Here is a 14,623-nt window from a genome sequence, read left to right as displayed (position 1 = left end):
CTTCTCGAGGTGATCGAGTAAAACGGCCCTGTGGTCCACGAGCTCCGCTCGTGATCGGGCCAGAACCAGCCAGTCATCCAAATAATTCAGCAGGACTGCAAACTGGTATGCCTGGCCCTCGAAGGCGAATCTCAAATATCGCCTGTGGTTTGACGCTATCTGTATTTGAAAATACGTGTCCTTCAGATCTATTGACATGAACCAGTCCCCTCTGTGAATCTGCGCGAGGAGCTTCCTGGTCGTAAGCATTTTGAAACTGCGTTTCATCAATGCCTTGTTCAGCTGTCTTAGATCCAGTATGGGCCTGAGACCCCCGTCTCTCTTGGGCACCAGAAAGTATCTGCTAAACAGCCCCCCTTCGCTTTGAGCTTGAGACACAGGCTCTACAGCCCCTTTGCTCAACAGTTTTGATATTTCGGCCCAAAGTATGTGTGCTACTTCTGTTTTGACCGTAGTTTCGACGCGCGCTGAAAAGCGCGGAGGGCATCGAATAAACTGTAGCGAGTAGCCTCTCTTTATAATGCCTAGCACCCAATCCGAAACCCCTGGAAGCGCTGACCATGCATCTGCATGAATGGCTAAGGGCTGGATGCGAAGCGCGCTCTGTTGACTGGGCAACGGCGGCGCTCGGGTGTGCTGCGCATTCGAGGCGGGGAGCGCGCTGATCACAGCGGGCAGATCACTCCTCCTCGACCCCGTCCCGGCGCTTAACCGACTCGGGGAAGGCTGAGCAGGTCCCGTGGGACTCGATATGTCTGCGAGTAACTGTGGGCTGCATATGTGCACATTTACCACTTTCAACTCGCTGTCTGCCTGTGCAGAGCATACGTGCACGGGCCTCGTTTTTACAGAAGCCCGCACTGTATGTGACATAGTGTATGTGGGCACTGGGGAGTGGGCACGTTTACTATGCCGCGCGCTCGACCAATCTATGTCGATCTTATGTGCGCGAGCCCTGTGTGCAGGGCTGTGCTTACATGTGGAGATGGGCACTGAGTGGGCATCGTCACTGCATTTATAGCACCATTGGCCGTGGCCGGACGAGCGTGCACGGGTTTCGTTTTTACAGAAACCACATGACGCGTGTGACATAAAAAGAAAATTGCACCTTTTTCGGGAAATATCTGGGTAGCCGTGATAACGTTTTTTTGTGTGCAGGCAAGCGGGCAACCGTACAGGCTTGCGCATTGCAAAAGACGCTGAAACAGTCACAATCTCTGGAACTGAAACAGCGGCGCGCTTAGGTGAGAGCCCGGCCACAGCGGAACTCGTAAACCGGCGCTTCGATGAAGCAGCCATCGTGTGTAGTGCAGACGCAGCGTCATGAGCATGCATAGATGGCTTTCCTAGGATGGCTTCGGGGCTCCCGGCCTCACCGTAATCCTCTGCCACAGTCCCCGCGGCGCGGTGCGACGGCCGGTAGAGCGAGAACGGGGGTCTCGAGCTGCGCTGCTGAAGCTGTTGTGATAACGGCTTTTGTGTGCAGGCAAGCGGGCAACTGTGCAGGCTTGCGCGTTGCAGAAAACGCTGAGACAGTCACAATTCCTGGAACTGAGACAGCGCGCTTGGGTGAGAGCTCGGCCACAGCGGAACTCGTACACCTGCGCTTCGATGAAGCAGCCATCGCGAGTAGTGCAGCCGCAGCGTCACACAGCAGGCTTAAATGGCAACACCGCTTTTGCCGACGTCCAGCAGATGGCGGACAAAGGTGCGTCGCTATCGCCTGTTCCACCGGCGGAAGTGACTGGTAGTTCCTGTTTTTAGCATCATCCAGTGTGGAGAATGCTAGTGAGACAGACGAACGAGTTCGCGCTGAATATGGAGCGTTCCAAGCCTTCGCAACCCCTTCGTGAAGCTCAGGAAGAAATGAGGCGGGCTTTGAGAAGTACGCTCAACCGAAAGGAACATACCATCCAGCCGGGAATGAGAGGGGGGGCACTGGTGCAGACCACTCGCGGCCGAGACTCGTCGCGGCCAAAACGAGCACTCGCCCCGGCTCCTTCTCGATGTCAGCTCGTCTGCTGGGCTTCTGAGCAGAAGGCACGAGATCCTCAGAGCTCGCCCAGCCCTCACTGCCCGAAGCAAGCAGAGAGCGCGTGTCCTCTTCCCCCGACGCGGCCCTGAGATCGACTTCCTCAGACGACGCGCCGGCAAACAGCGGGCGCTGCCCACCGGGAAGCGATGCAGGGGGGGCCGGTGAAGCAGGGCGAACCGGCGAGCTCGGTTGAGCTGAAGACGGTTCCGGAATCCGCTGGAAGCGACGCTTTTACGGCGCCTCAGCGCAGCGGAGAATGCAGGCTCAGAGAAAAAGGCCAGGCGAGTCCTCAGAGTCACCATGGCAACAGCTCGCAGCAAGGGCATCCGCCGTCAGCGAGCGCGAGGGCTGCATGATCTTCACCCAGGCAGGAGACACAGATGACGTACCGGTCTCCCTCGCTGAGTGAGGCTCTGACGAGCCGCAGGAAGGCATCTTAAAAAAGACGCAAGCTCTTTTACGAGTGCGTTTCGCAGGGCGAACACACACACACATAAAGAACAGTGGATTAAAAGAATTGAAAGGATATAGGCGCCGGACAGCGCAGCAGGAACGGCAGTGGAAGGCGGCGAAGGCCAGCAGCTTCAGAGTGGCTCGTCCCGCTGATATGCCTCTCAGACGGCGCTTGCTTCCTCCGTGATCCAGCGATGCGTGAGCTTCGCTGAAGAGATGAAAAATCAGGTGAGTCAGCCTTTTCGAGCTCCTTTTATAGGTTGGGCCACGCCCGTTTCGGCGGGAAGTGGCAAGAAGGGCGCGAAGCGCCCTTATTGGTCTGATATTGCATCAGCCTGCGCTCGATAGGCTGTGCAGTTGCCGCAGAACAATCCAATGAGCGAACGAGCCGTCTCGCCTATGGCTGTGTACTGCTGCAAATGCACTTTACAAAAATACAAAATTAAGGATAATTTTTTGCTTCAGTATTTCGTGAAAAGAGACTTTTCCCGTAGAGTCTTAGCTAAGACGCAGTACGAGAGAGCTCTCGTAAGAGAACCTAAATCCCAGTAAAGATACACTTATTTTATGAAAATCTATCATTTTCCCAATCTATGGTGCAATTAGAGGGATTGCATATCTATTATACCCTTCCACTCCAAACTTGGTGTTAAAAACACAAAAATAAACAAACCAAAAATAAGTAAGATCAATATTGAGCCATCTTTAAAAATAAAAATAATCATTATTTCCTCGAAAACCTAGAGCAGTTTCTAGTTTATTACTTAATAGCCCTTTTATTAAGTTTTACTTTCACCACTAATCCATTTGCAGTCTGTCACGATTATTAGATGGAGTGCCCATGAACTTCATTAGAGGGCACTCCACTCAGGACCATTCCACCCATCAACCACCAGATGTCACTTGGACACTAGCACCTCTCATACTGTTGCACCACACCCGAACTACATTACCCATGAGTCACTGCATCACAATCACCCTGCCACACCTGCACCTCATTCATCAGCCAATTTCCTTGCCACACCTGCACCTCATTTACACACACACATAAAAGCAGCACACTCACTCTCACTCAATGCGAAGTCTTGTTTAGCCAGTCTGACATTTCCGAGCGTTTTTCCCTGTGTTTGTTATTCCTGTGTTTTGACCTTTGGACTGTGTATTCCGACTCTGATTCTCTGCTGCCTGTCCCGATCTCTGCTTGTTTTTGGTTACGATTCTGGTTATCCCTGACACACCTGACGCCATTCCTGATCTCTGCCTGTATTACCATTCTGTGGAATAAATGCTGCATATGGATCCGAACGCCTCCGACTCCTTGTTACAGAAGACTTCGCCATACCAGGATCCAGCAGCCCGGTATCCCCTTGTCACTGAGGTATCGGTTCCTGTTTCAATGTCAGCATATCACCAATCCAGCCTAACCACAGATCCAGTTGACCTGCTGTTAGATCTTAAGCAAGGAGATCGATCTATTGAGGACTATGTTCAACAGTTCTGTGAATTGGTTTATTGAGTTCCTCTAGACGATGAAGTCTGGTTTAAGGATTTATTCCGTTTTGGACTCAATGAACCAGTAAAATCATGGTTGCCTAGAGGGGAGTTTAATTGCAGCTTAAGGGACACAATGGACTATGCACTCTTGTTATGTGGTTCTCCTTTCACGGTGGGAGAGGCAGAGGACTTTAAAGCCCCAAAACCGCTGCACAAGATGGCCGCCAGCCCAGCGCCACTGCACAAGATGGCCGCCAGCCCAACGCCGCTGCACAAGATGGCCGCCTCAGTTGAATTTCCAGAGTAAAGTCAGGTCCCCGTCGACTTTCCAGAGTCAGGTCAAGTCTCCACTGACCGTCCAGAACAAGGTCAGGTCACCATTAACACCCAAGAGTCAAGTGAAACAACAGTTAAACCTTATGAGTCAAGTCCGGTCTCTGTTGATTTCCCAGAGTCTAATCAGGTCACTGTTGACCATCCAGAGTCAGGTCAAGTCTTCGCTGACCTTCCAGAGTCAGGGTTAGTTCCTGTTGGCCTTCCAGAGTCGAGTCAGTTGACCGTTGAATTTTCAGAGTCGAGTCAGGTTCCAGTGAACTCTCCAGAGTCGAGTCAGGTTCCAGTGAACTCTCCAGAGTCGAGTCAGGTTCCAGTGAACTCTCCAGAGTCGAGTCAGGTTCCAGGGAACTCTCCAGAGTCGAGTCAGGTTCCAGGGAACTCTCCAGAGTCGAGTCAGGTTCCAGGGAACTCTCCAGAGTCAGGGCTAGTCACCGTTGACCTTCCGGAATCAGGGCTAGTCACCGTGGACTTTCCGGAATCAGGGCTAGTCACCGTGGACTTTCCAGAGCCAGGGCTAGTCACCGGTGATCTTCAAGGACCGAGTCAAGTCACCGGTGATCTTCAAGGACCGAGTCAAGTCACCAACGATCTTCATGAGCAAAGTCAAGTCACCAACGATCTTCATGAGCAAAGTCAAGTCACAGTTGATCCTCAGGAACCAAGTCAAGTCACAGTTGATCCTCAGGAACCAAGTCAAGTCACAGTTGATCCTCAGGAACCAAGTCAAGTCACAGTTGATCCTCAGGAACCAAGTCAAGTCACCGTTGATCTTCATGAGCAAAGTCAAGTCACCATTGATCTTCATGAGCAAAGTCAAGTCACCATTAACCTCCATGAACTAACTCAAATCACCGTTGATCCTCAGGAACCAAGTCAAGTCACCGTTGATCTTCATGAGCAAAGTCAAGTCACCATTGATCTTCATGAGCAAAGTCAAGTCACCATTAACCTCCATGAACTAACTCAAATCACAGTTGATCCTCAGGAACCAAGTCAAGTCACCAACGATCTTCATGAGCAAAGTCTAGTCATCAATGATCTTCATGAGCAAAGTCAAGTCACCATTAACCTCCATGAACTAACTCAAATCACAGTTGTTCCTCAGGAACCAAGTCAAGTCACCAACGATCTTCATGGGCACAGTCAAGTCACAGCTGATCTTCATGAACCCAATCAAATCACCACAGATCTACCAGAGCCTCGTCACATCTCAGCCGAACTCCCAGAGCCTCGTCACATCTCAGAGCTCTCGTCCTATCCTGTCACGGCCAGGGAGGCCGTCAATGAGCTCTCATTCATTCCGGTCTGGGCTACGGAGACCATCCACCAACTCTCTGTCTGTCCTGTCATGGCCATGGAGGTCCTCCATGAACTAACCGCCTGCCCTGTAATGGCCAAGGAGGCCAGCTACCATCTCATCACGGCCACGGAGGCCGCTATTAACCTATCAATGTTCTCTGTTTCAGTCCCACCTGAGCAGACTTGCGGTCCGGTGCCATCAACTCCACTGTGGTGGTCCTCTGCTTCGCCCTGGTGGGCTTCTGTCCCGTCTGCTCGGCTGTGGTGGTCCTCTGCTCCGCCCTGGTGGGCTTCTGTCCCGTCTGCTCGGCTGTGGTGGTCCTCTGCACCGCCCTGGTGGGCTTCTGTCCCATCTGCTCGGCTGTGGTGGTCCTCTGCACCGCCCTGGTGGGCTTCTGTCCCGTCTTCTCAGCTGTGGTGGTCCTCTGCTCCGCCCTGGTGGGCTTCTGTCCCATCTTCTCAGCTGTGGTGGTCCTCTACTCCTCCCTGGTGGGCTCCAGCTCCACCTGCTCCACTCTGGTGGGCTGCCACGCCACCTGCTCTGCCTTGGTGGACCCTTGTTCCAGAGGTAGGCCCATGGCGGGCTCCCGTTCCCGAGTTAAGCCCATGGCGGGCCCCTGTTTCCTATGCCAGGCCCAGGAGGGGCTCCTGTTTTCCTGAGTTAGGCCCAGGAAGGGCTCCAGTTCCACCTGCTCTGCCCCAGTCCACTGCACTTCCTCATGGACCTGGCCCTCCATCCCTCCCTCTGTTCCGCCTCTGCTCCACCGCCCTCCTAGATTGTTTTGAGCGTCTGGATGTCTGGCTATGTCACGATTATTAGATGGAGTGCCCATGAACTTCATTAGAGGGCACTCCACTCAGGACCATTCCACCCATCAACCACCAGATGTCACTTGGACACTAGCACCTCTCATACTGTTGCACCACACCCGAACTACATTACCCATGAGTCACTGCATCACAATCACCCTGCCACACCTGCACCTCATTCATCAGCCAATTTCCTTGCCACACCTGCACCTCATTTACACACACACATAAAAGCAGCACACTAGCTCTCACTCAATGCGAAGTCTTGTTTAGCCAGTCTGACATTTCCAAGCGTTTTTCCCTGTGTTTGTTATTCCTGTGTTTTGACCTTTTGGACTGTGTATTCCGACTCTGATTCTCTGCTGCCTGTCCCGATCTCTGCTTGTTTTTGGTTACGATTCTGGTTATCCCTGACACACCTGACGCCATTCCTGATCTCTGCCTGTATTACCATTCTGTGGAATAAATGCTGCATATGGATCCGAACGCCTCCGACTCCTTGTTACACAGTCATCATAGTTCACATGCTGTTTAAACATACATGAAACATAAACCTTAACTTGTCAATGTTAACAACATCTGGTCAAAATTACGTTTTAAGTATCGAAGTGTCTAACTTCAAAAATACAACTAACCTGTCCACTTATTGTCATGCATGTATTTTTATACCATGACATTACTGTTAATCATACTCATTGCCTTATTATTATTATTACTTATTTTATTTAATTTTTTAATGCAAATCTTGTCAATTATCATTCCATATTACTGTACTCAGACTATATTAACAACACATTCCGAAGCAAATCCTCAATACCTCGTATAAAGTCAATTTAGTTCTCACTGTTTTGTCTGTTAGAAATGCTTACAGGTCAGCTAACTGATCAATGTCTTAAAAACCCTTCGTTCATGTTTGTCATTTGGCAGTGATATTTATTCACTCAAAATTATTAAAAACTAAAAAAAGAGCAGATAGATTTCCCAATACTATTACTAAATGAACAATACTATTACTTAGTTCTACACGGCCAAATATTTATTAAAGAGACATCCTCAGTTTCTGTAAATCTGTATTGAAACAGTATACATTATCAAAAAGCCCTGTAAGTGTTCACAATATTAATTTGATTTGACTTGACAGGTGTTCATAAGCAGCTCCATAGAGCCTATTACAATGTGTTGATATTCCTCCATTAAAGGGGCTATTCACACGTTTTTGTTCAACTTATCTCTGTTCTACATAAACCAAACTATTGCGTCATTCAGACCTTGAGGACCCACAAAGCCTTACGGCTGCTTTTGCTTTTGCACTATATTACATAAACAGGATTCACTCCTTTGTTTTCCCACCAGGCTTCTTTATGTGAGGGTGCTCTCTGGATAATTTGGTAAGTGGCCAATCTGTCACTGTTTTTCTGCCGTCAAGTCTAAAATATTTACCTTTACCATTCAAACAACCAAGTGTTAACTTGTTAAAATTTAGACCCTCATTTAAATTTAGGCATGGATTTTAAACCCATTTTGGACGGCAATCTTAAATTTCACAAATCCAATCATATAAACACTCTTAAACGTATTAATCCAGAGAGTGATTTAAATCAGCATTATAAAAGACAAAACAAGTCATTATTACCAGTAGCAGACAGAGCTGGATAACCAATCCACTTAAAGCTCGTCCCATGTTCGGCATTGTCTTTTCATTAGTTTCACTCAGAATTATCGACTTCTGTAAAATATTTTCACTTAACACATCTGTAATGATAAAACACTCATTCCAGAGGTTAGTGACTCAATATAAACAAAGCAGAAACAGAATTGTCCTCCAAAATATACAGTAGTCATCCTCATGCATGCACATACTTAACATAAATATTTAACAGCTCGTATTCAAGGTTTGCTTTTGGTGTTAAATTCTGTACGTTTTACCTAGTTTGTTCCTAGTCTCTTATCTAGTATCAAAGTTTGCCTGTTCATTAATGCTTTTTATTTAGAGAAAAATCAGCTGGGTTGTTTTGGTCTTAAAATCATTGCTCTGTTTTGGTTACTCTTACTTAGCAGGCCGATAAGAGAAGCAGAGCACCATCCCTGCCTCCACTCAAGCTCTCTCTCTCTCTCTCTCTCTCTCTTACTGTGCAAAATATTATTTATTTATTTATTTGACAGTTTTCACCACACTTAAACTTAGACTATAATATGTCAATGTCAATGTCACCTTTATTTATATAGCGCTTTAAACAAAATACATTGCGTCAAAGCAACTGAACAACATTCATTAGGAAAACAGGGTCAGTAATGCAAAAATGATAGTTAAAGGCAGTTCATCATTGGATTCAGTTATGTCATCTCTGTTCAGTTAAATAGTGTCTGTGCATTTATTTGCAATCAAGTCAACGATATCGCTGTAGATGAAGTGTCCCCAACTAAGCAAGCCAGAGGCGACAGCGGCAAGGAACCGAAACTCCATCGGTGACAGAATGGAGAAAAAAACCTTGGGAGAAACCAGGCTCAGTTGGGGGGCAAGTTCTCCTCTGACCAGACGAAACCAGTAGTTCAATTCCAGGCTGCAGCAGATTGTCAGATTGTCCAGAAGAATCATCTGTTTCCTGTGGTCTTGTCCTGGTGCTCCTCTGAGACAAGGTCTTTACAGGGGATCTGTATCTGGGGCTCTAGTTGTCCTGGTCTCCACTGTCTTTCAGGGATGTAGAGGTCCTTTCTAGGTGCTGATCCAGCATCTGGTCTGGATACGTACTGGATCCGGGTGACTGCAGTGACCCTCTGATCTGGACACAGACTGGATCTGGTGGCCACGGTGACCTCGGAACAAGAGAGAAACAGACAAATATTAGCGTAGATGCCATTCTTCTAATGATGTAGCAAGTACATAGGGTGTTATGGGAAGTGTTTCCGGTTCCGGTTTACCTAATTAATGCAGCCTAAAAATCCTTTAACGGATTTGGATAATAAAAGCATATTAGTATGTTATGTGTATGCCAGGTTAAAGAGATGGGTCTTTAATCTAGATTTAAACTGCAAGAGTGTGTCTGCCTCCCGAACAATGTTAGGTAGGTTATTCCAGAGTTTGGGCGCCAAATAGGAAAAGGATCTGCCGCCTGCAGTTGATTTTGATATTCTAGGTATTATCAAATTGCCTGAGTTTTGAGAACGTAGCGGACGTAGAGGATTATAATGTAAAAGGAGCTCATTCAAATACTGAGGTGCTAAACCATTCAGGGCTTTATAAGTAATAAGCAATATTTTAAAATCTATGCGATGCTTGATAGGGAGCCAGTGCAGTGTTGACAGGACCGGGCTAATATGGTCATACTTCCTGGTTCTAGTAAGAAATCTTGCTGCTGCATTTTGGACTAGCTGTAGTTTGTTTACTAAGCATGCAGAACAACCACCCAATAAAGCATTACAATAATCTAACCTTGAGGTCGTAAATGCATGGATTAACATTTCTGCATTTGACATTGAGAGCATAGGCCGTAATTTAGATATATTTTTGAGATGGAAAAATGCAGTTTTACAAATGCTAGAAACGTGGCTTTCTAAGGAAAGATTGCGATCAAATAGCACACCTAGGTTCCTAACTGATGACGAAGAATTGACAGAGCAACCATCAAGTCTTAGACAGTGTTCTAGGTTATTACAAGCAGAGTTTTAGGTCCTATAATTGACACCTCTGTTTTTCCAGAATTTAGCAGTAAGAAATTACTCGTCATCCAGTTTTTTATATCGACTATGCAATCCATTAGTTTTTCAAATTGGTGTGTTTCACCGGGCTGCGAAGAAATATAGAGCTGAGTATCATCAGCATAACAGTGAAAGCTAACACCATGTTTCCTGATGATATCTCCCAAGGGTAACATATAAAGCGTGAAGAGTAGCGGCCCTAGTACTGAGCCTTGAGGTACTCCATACTGCACTTGTGATCGATAGGATACATCTTAATTCACTGCTACGAACTGATGGCGGTCATATAAGTACGATTTAAACCATGCTAATGCACTTCCGCTGATGCCAACAAAGTGTTCAAGTCTATGCAAAAGAATGTTGTGGTCAATTGAAAAAAAAAAAAAACCGCAGCACTAAGATCCAATAAAACTAATAAAGAGATACACCCACGATCAGATGATAAGAGCAGATCATTTGTAACTCTAAGGAGAGCAGTCTCAGTACTATGATACGGTCTAAATCCTGACTGTAAAATCCTCACATATACCATTTTTCTCAAAGAAGCAATATAATTGTGTGGATACCACCTTTTCTAGTATCTTGGACAGAAAAGGGAGATTCGAGATTGGTCTATAATTAACTAGTTCTTTGGGGTCAAGTTGTGGTTTTTTGATGAGAGGCTTAATAACAGCCAGTTTGAAGGTTTTGGGGACATATCCTAATGACAATGAGGAATTAATAATAGTCAGAAGAGCATCTATGACTTCTGGAAGCACCTCTTTTAGGAGCTTAGATGCTATAGGGTCTAACATACATGTTGTTGGTTTAGATGATTTAACAAGTTTATACAATTCTTCCTCTCCTATGGTAGAGAATGAGTGGAACTGTTCCTCAGGGGGTCTATAGTGCACTGTCTGATGTGATACTGTAGCTGACGGCTGAATGGTTGCAATTTTATCTCTAATAGTATCGATTTTAGAAGTAAAGTAGTTCATAAAGTCATTACTGCTGTGGTGTTGGGAAATGTCAACACTTGTTGAGGCTTTATTTTTCGTTAATTTAGCCACTGTATTGAATAAATACCTGGGGTTATGTTTGTTTTCTTCTAAAAGACAAGAAAAGTAATCGGATCTAGCAGTTTTTAATGCTTTTCTCTAGGATATGTTACTTTCCCGCCAAGCAATACGAAATACCTCTAGTTTTGTTTTCCTCCAGCTGCGCTCCATTTTTCGCGCTGCTCTCTTTAGGGTGCGAGTATGCTCATTATACCATGGTGTCAAACTGTTTTCCTTAACCTTCCTTAAGTGTAAAGGAGCATTTTTATTTAAAGTGCTAGAAAAGAGAGAGTCCATAGTTTCTGTTACATCATCAAGTTGTTCTGAGGTTTTGGATATGCTAAGGAATTTGGATACATCAGGAAGATAACTTAAAAAGCAGTCTTTTGTGTTAGAAGTGATGGTTCTTCCATACTTGTAACAAGAAGTAGAATTTACAATTTTGGCTATATGAATTTTGCAAAGAACTAAATAATGATCTGAGATATCATCACTTGGCTGAATAATTTCAACACCATCAACATCAATTCCATGTGACAGTATTAAATCTAGAGTATGATTTCGACAATGAGTAGGTCCTGAAACGTGTTGTCTAACACCAATAGAGTTAAGAATGTCTATAAATGCTGATCCCAATGCATCGTTTTCATTATCAACATGGACATTAAAATCACCAACTATTAAAACTTTATCTGCAGCCAGAACTAACTCGGATGTAAAATCACCTAACTCTCTAATAAAGTCTGTATGGTGCCCTGGTGGCCTGTATACAGTAGCCAGTACAAACATAACAGGGGATTTATCATTAACATTTTTTTCTTTGGATAATGTTATATGAAGTACCATTACTTCAAACGAGTTATACTTGTAGCCTGCCCTCTGAGAAATCCTGAAAACGTTGTTATAAATTGAAGCAACACCTCCACCTTTGCCTTTTAGACGTGGCTCATGTTTATAACAGTAATCTTGGGGGGTGGACTCATTTAAAATAATGTAATCATCAGGTTTTAGCCAGGTTTTTGTCAAACAGAGTACATCTATATTATGTTTATTATGTATTATTATCAGTGATCATATTATTTACAAAAAGTGTTTTCGTAGAAAGGGATCTGATATTCAATAAGCCAAGCTTTATCATTTGTTTATCCATATTGCTTCTGTTTTTTATTTGTTGAACCTCAATTAAATTGTTAATCTTAACTTGGTTTGGACGTTTTTTGTATTTTTCTAGTTTGGGGAACAGACACAGTCTCTATAGTGTGATATCTAGGTGAAAGAGTCTCTATGTGCTGAGAATTAACTGACCTCTGTGACGGGAGGCAGCTAGCAGACGGTCGGTTTAGCCAGTCTGTCTGCTTCCTGACCTGGGCCCCAGTTAGTCAAGTATAAACACTAAGACTATTTGCCATATTTCTAGAGAGAAGAGTGGCGCCACCCCAGGAGGGATGAAGACCATCTCTTTTAAACAGGTCTGGTCTGCCCCAAAAGCTCGTCCAATTGTCTATGAAACCTATGTTATTCTGTGGGCACCACTTAGACATCCAGCCATTGAGTGATGACAATCTGCTATGCATCTCATCACCACGGTAAGCAGGGAGGGGACCAGAGCATATTACAGTGTCTGACATCGTGCTTGCAAGTTCACACACCTCTTTAATGTTATTTTTAGTGATCTCCGACTGGCGAAGTCGAACATCATTAGCGCCGGCATGAATAACAATCTTACTGTATTTACGTTTAGCATTAGCCAGCACTTTTAAATTTGCCAAGATGTCAGGCGCTCTGGCTCCCGGTAAACATTTGACTATGGTGGCTGGTGTCTCTATATTCACGTTCCGTACAATAGAATCACCAATAACTAGAGCACTTTCATCAGGTTTCTCAGTGGGTGCATCACTGAGTGGGGTGAACCTGTTTAATGTTTTGATCGGAACAGAAGAGCGGTTGTCGTGACCCACGACTACGCCGCCTCACCGTCACCCAGTTGCCCTGCTGCTGGGGCTCTGTTTCCGGAACCGAACAATGTACAGCAGTGGTTCCCAACCCTTTTCAGCTCCCGGCCCACACAACCAAACACGTATGTTTGCGCGGCCCACTTCAAAAAAATTAACTGACCCCGCTATTGTTGGGTTAATAACTCAGTACTCAGAAGCTGATTGTTAACTGTATTTATTGAATGAACTAGGGCTGTGCGATTTGGACAAAAAAAAACACTATCAGGATTTCTTTGATCAATTTTGCGATTGTGACACACACCGATATGCTTTTACAGTCATAAATGCATTCTGGATTAATTTGAAACATATTTCCAAAAGAAAACCAATTAGAGCTTTATCAAAAAGTTGTAACGTCTCTAGAACAGACATAAGTCAAAATTATCACTATAGTAAAGATGTAACAAAATGTATAGACTTATGGCAACAAAAAAAAATCCCATGTACAGGGACTTTTTTTCTTTTTTGCCATGCATTGTTCATAGAGCTCATTAATTGTAGCATTGCCTCAGGTGTTTGCAGTGTATATACAGTATGTGTATGCGGTCAGCAGCGAAAGCGCATAAAAATAACGTGAAAGCACATTAAAATAATGCACGAGTGCGAATCTCTCTGTTCGCACAAAGATTTCCTTTGCTCTGTCACAAAACCAGACGTGCTTGCTCAGATACACGCTGCTCTGCGCGGAGAGAGTGTGCACTTAAAACGTGTCTATTCTCACTTAAACTGCGTCCTGTGCACTCACAATTTTCTCTTTGCTCATGTGTTAGATATTAATTATTTTCGCACGTTTTTATTTCTAGCCTTTTACCGCGTGCAGTGTGAACGCTCTGATCCGTTTACATGGGCTCGGAAAAAAGGCGCATCACAGAGAGTGTGTGAACCTGGAAATAGGCATATGCCCAGTCTGTTCTCGCACTAGGCGCAATGCATTCTGATTGGATCGGATAGCATACTACGGGAGGTCAGGGCCGTGGAAAATCGTGCTATAAAGCGATTTAGAAATCGCGCACGCTCAAATCGTGATTTTATGACGATTTATTTTAATCGCACAGCCCTAGAATGGACTGGAAATTAACAGAAAATAATTGGTGGCCCACCTGCAATGGGCCGCGGACCACAGGTTGAAAACCACTGATGTACAGGAATCCCTGAGCTAGACGCATCCAAAGCCGTATCTAGAGCCCTAACATTCTTACTGTCCTCAATTAAAGTTTGGATGCGTGTCTCTAGTTCTGAAATCTTCTCTGTCAGCCTAACTATTTCCCTGCATTTATCACATGTGAATCCCTCATCAGCGACAGAGATAGATAAACTGTACATGTGGCAAGAGGTGCAAGTAACAATGACGGGGGAAGCCATTACTCACCGTGCTTGATGAAATATTCTTACTGCGGTTGTTTGATGAACTTGTGAAAAACTGGAGCGAGAGGAGAAAAGAAAACAGCGATAGGTTTGAATGAAAACGC

The sequence above is a fragment of the Carassius carassius genome, chromosome 12 (genome assembly GCF_963082965.1).
Source record: "Carassius carassius chromosome 12, fCarCar2.1, whole genome shotgun sequence".
Taxonomy (NCBI): Eukaryota; Metazoa; Chordata; class Actinopteri; order Cypriniformes; family Cyprinidae; genus Carassius; species Carassius carassius.
The sequence above is the reverse complement of the archived record's forward strand: the minus strand, read 5'-3'. Positions refer to the sequence as shown.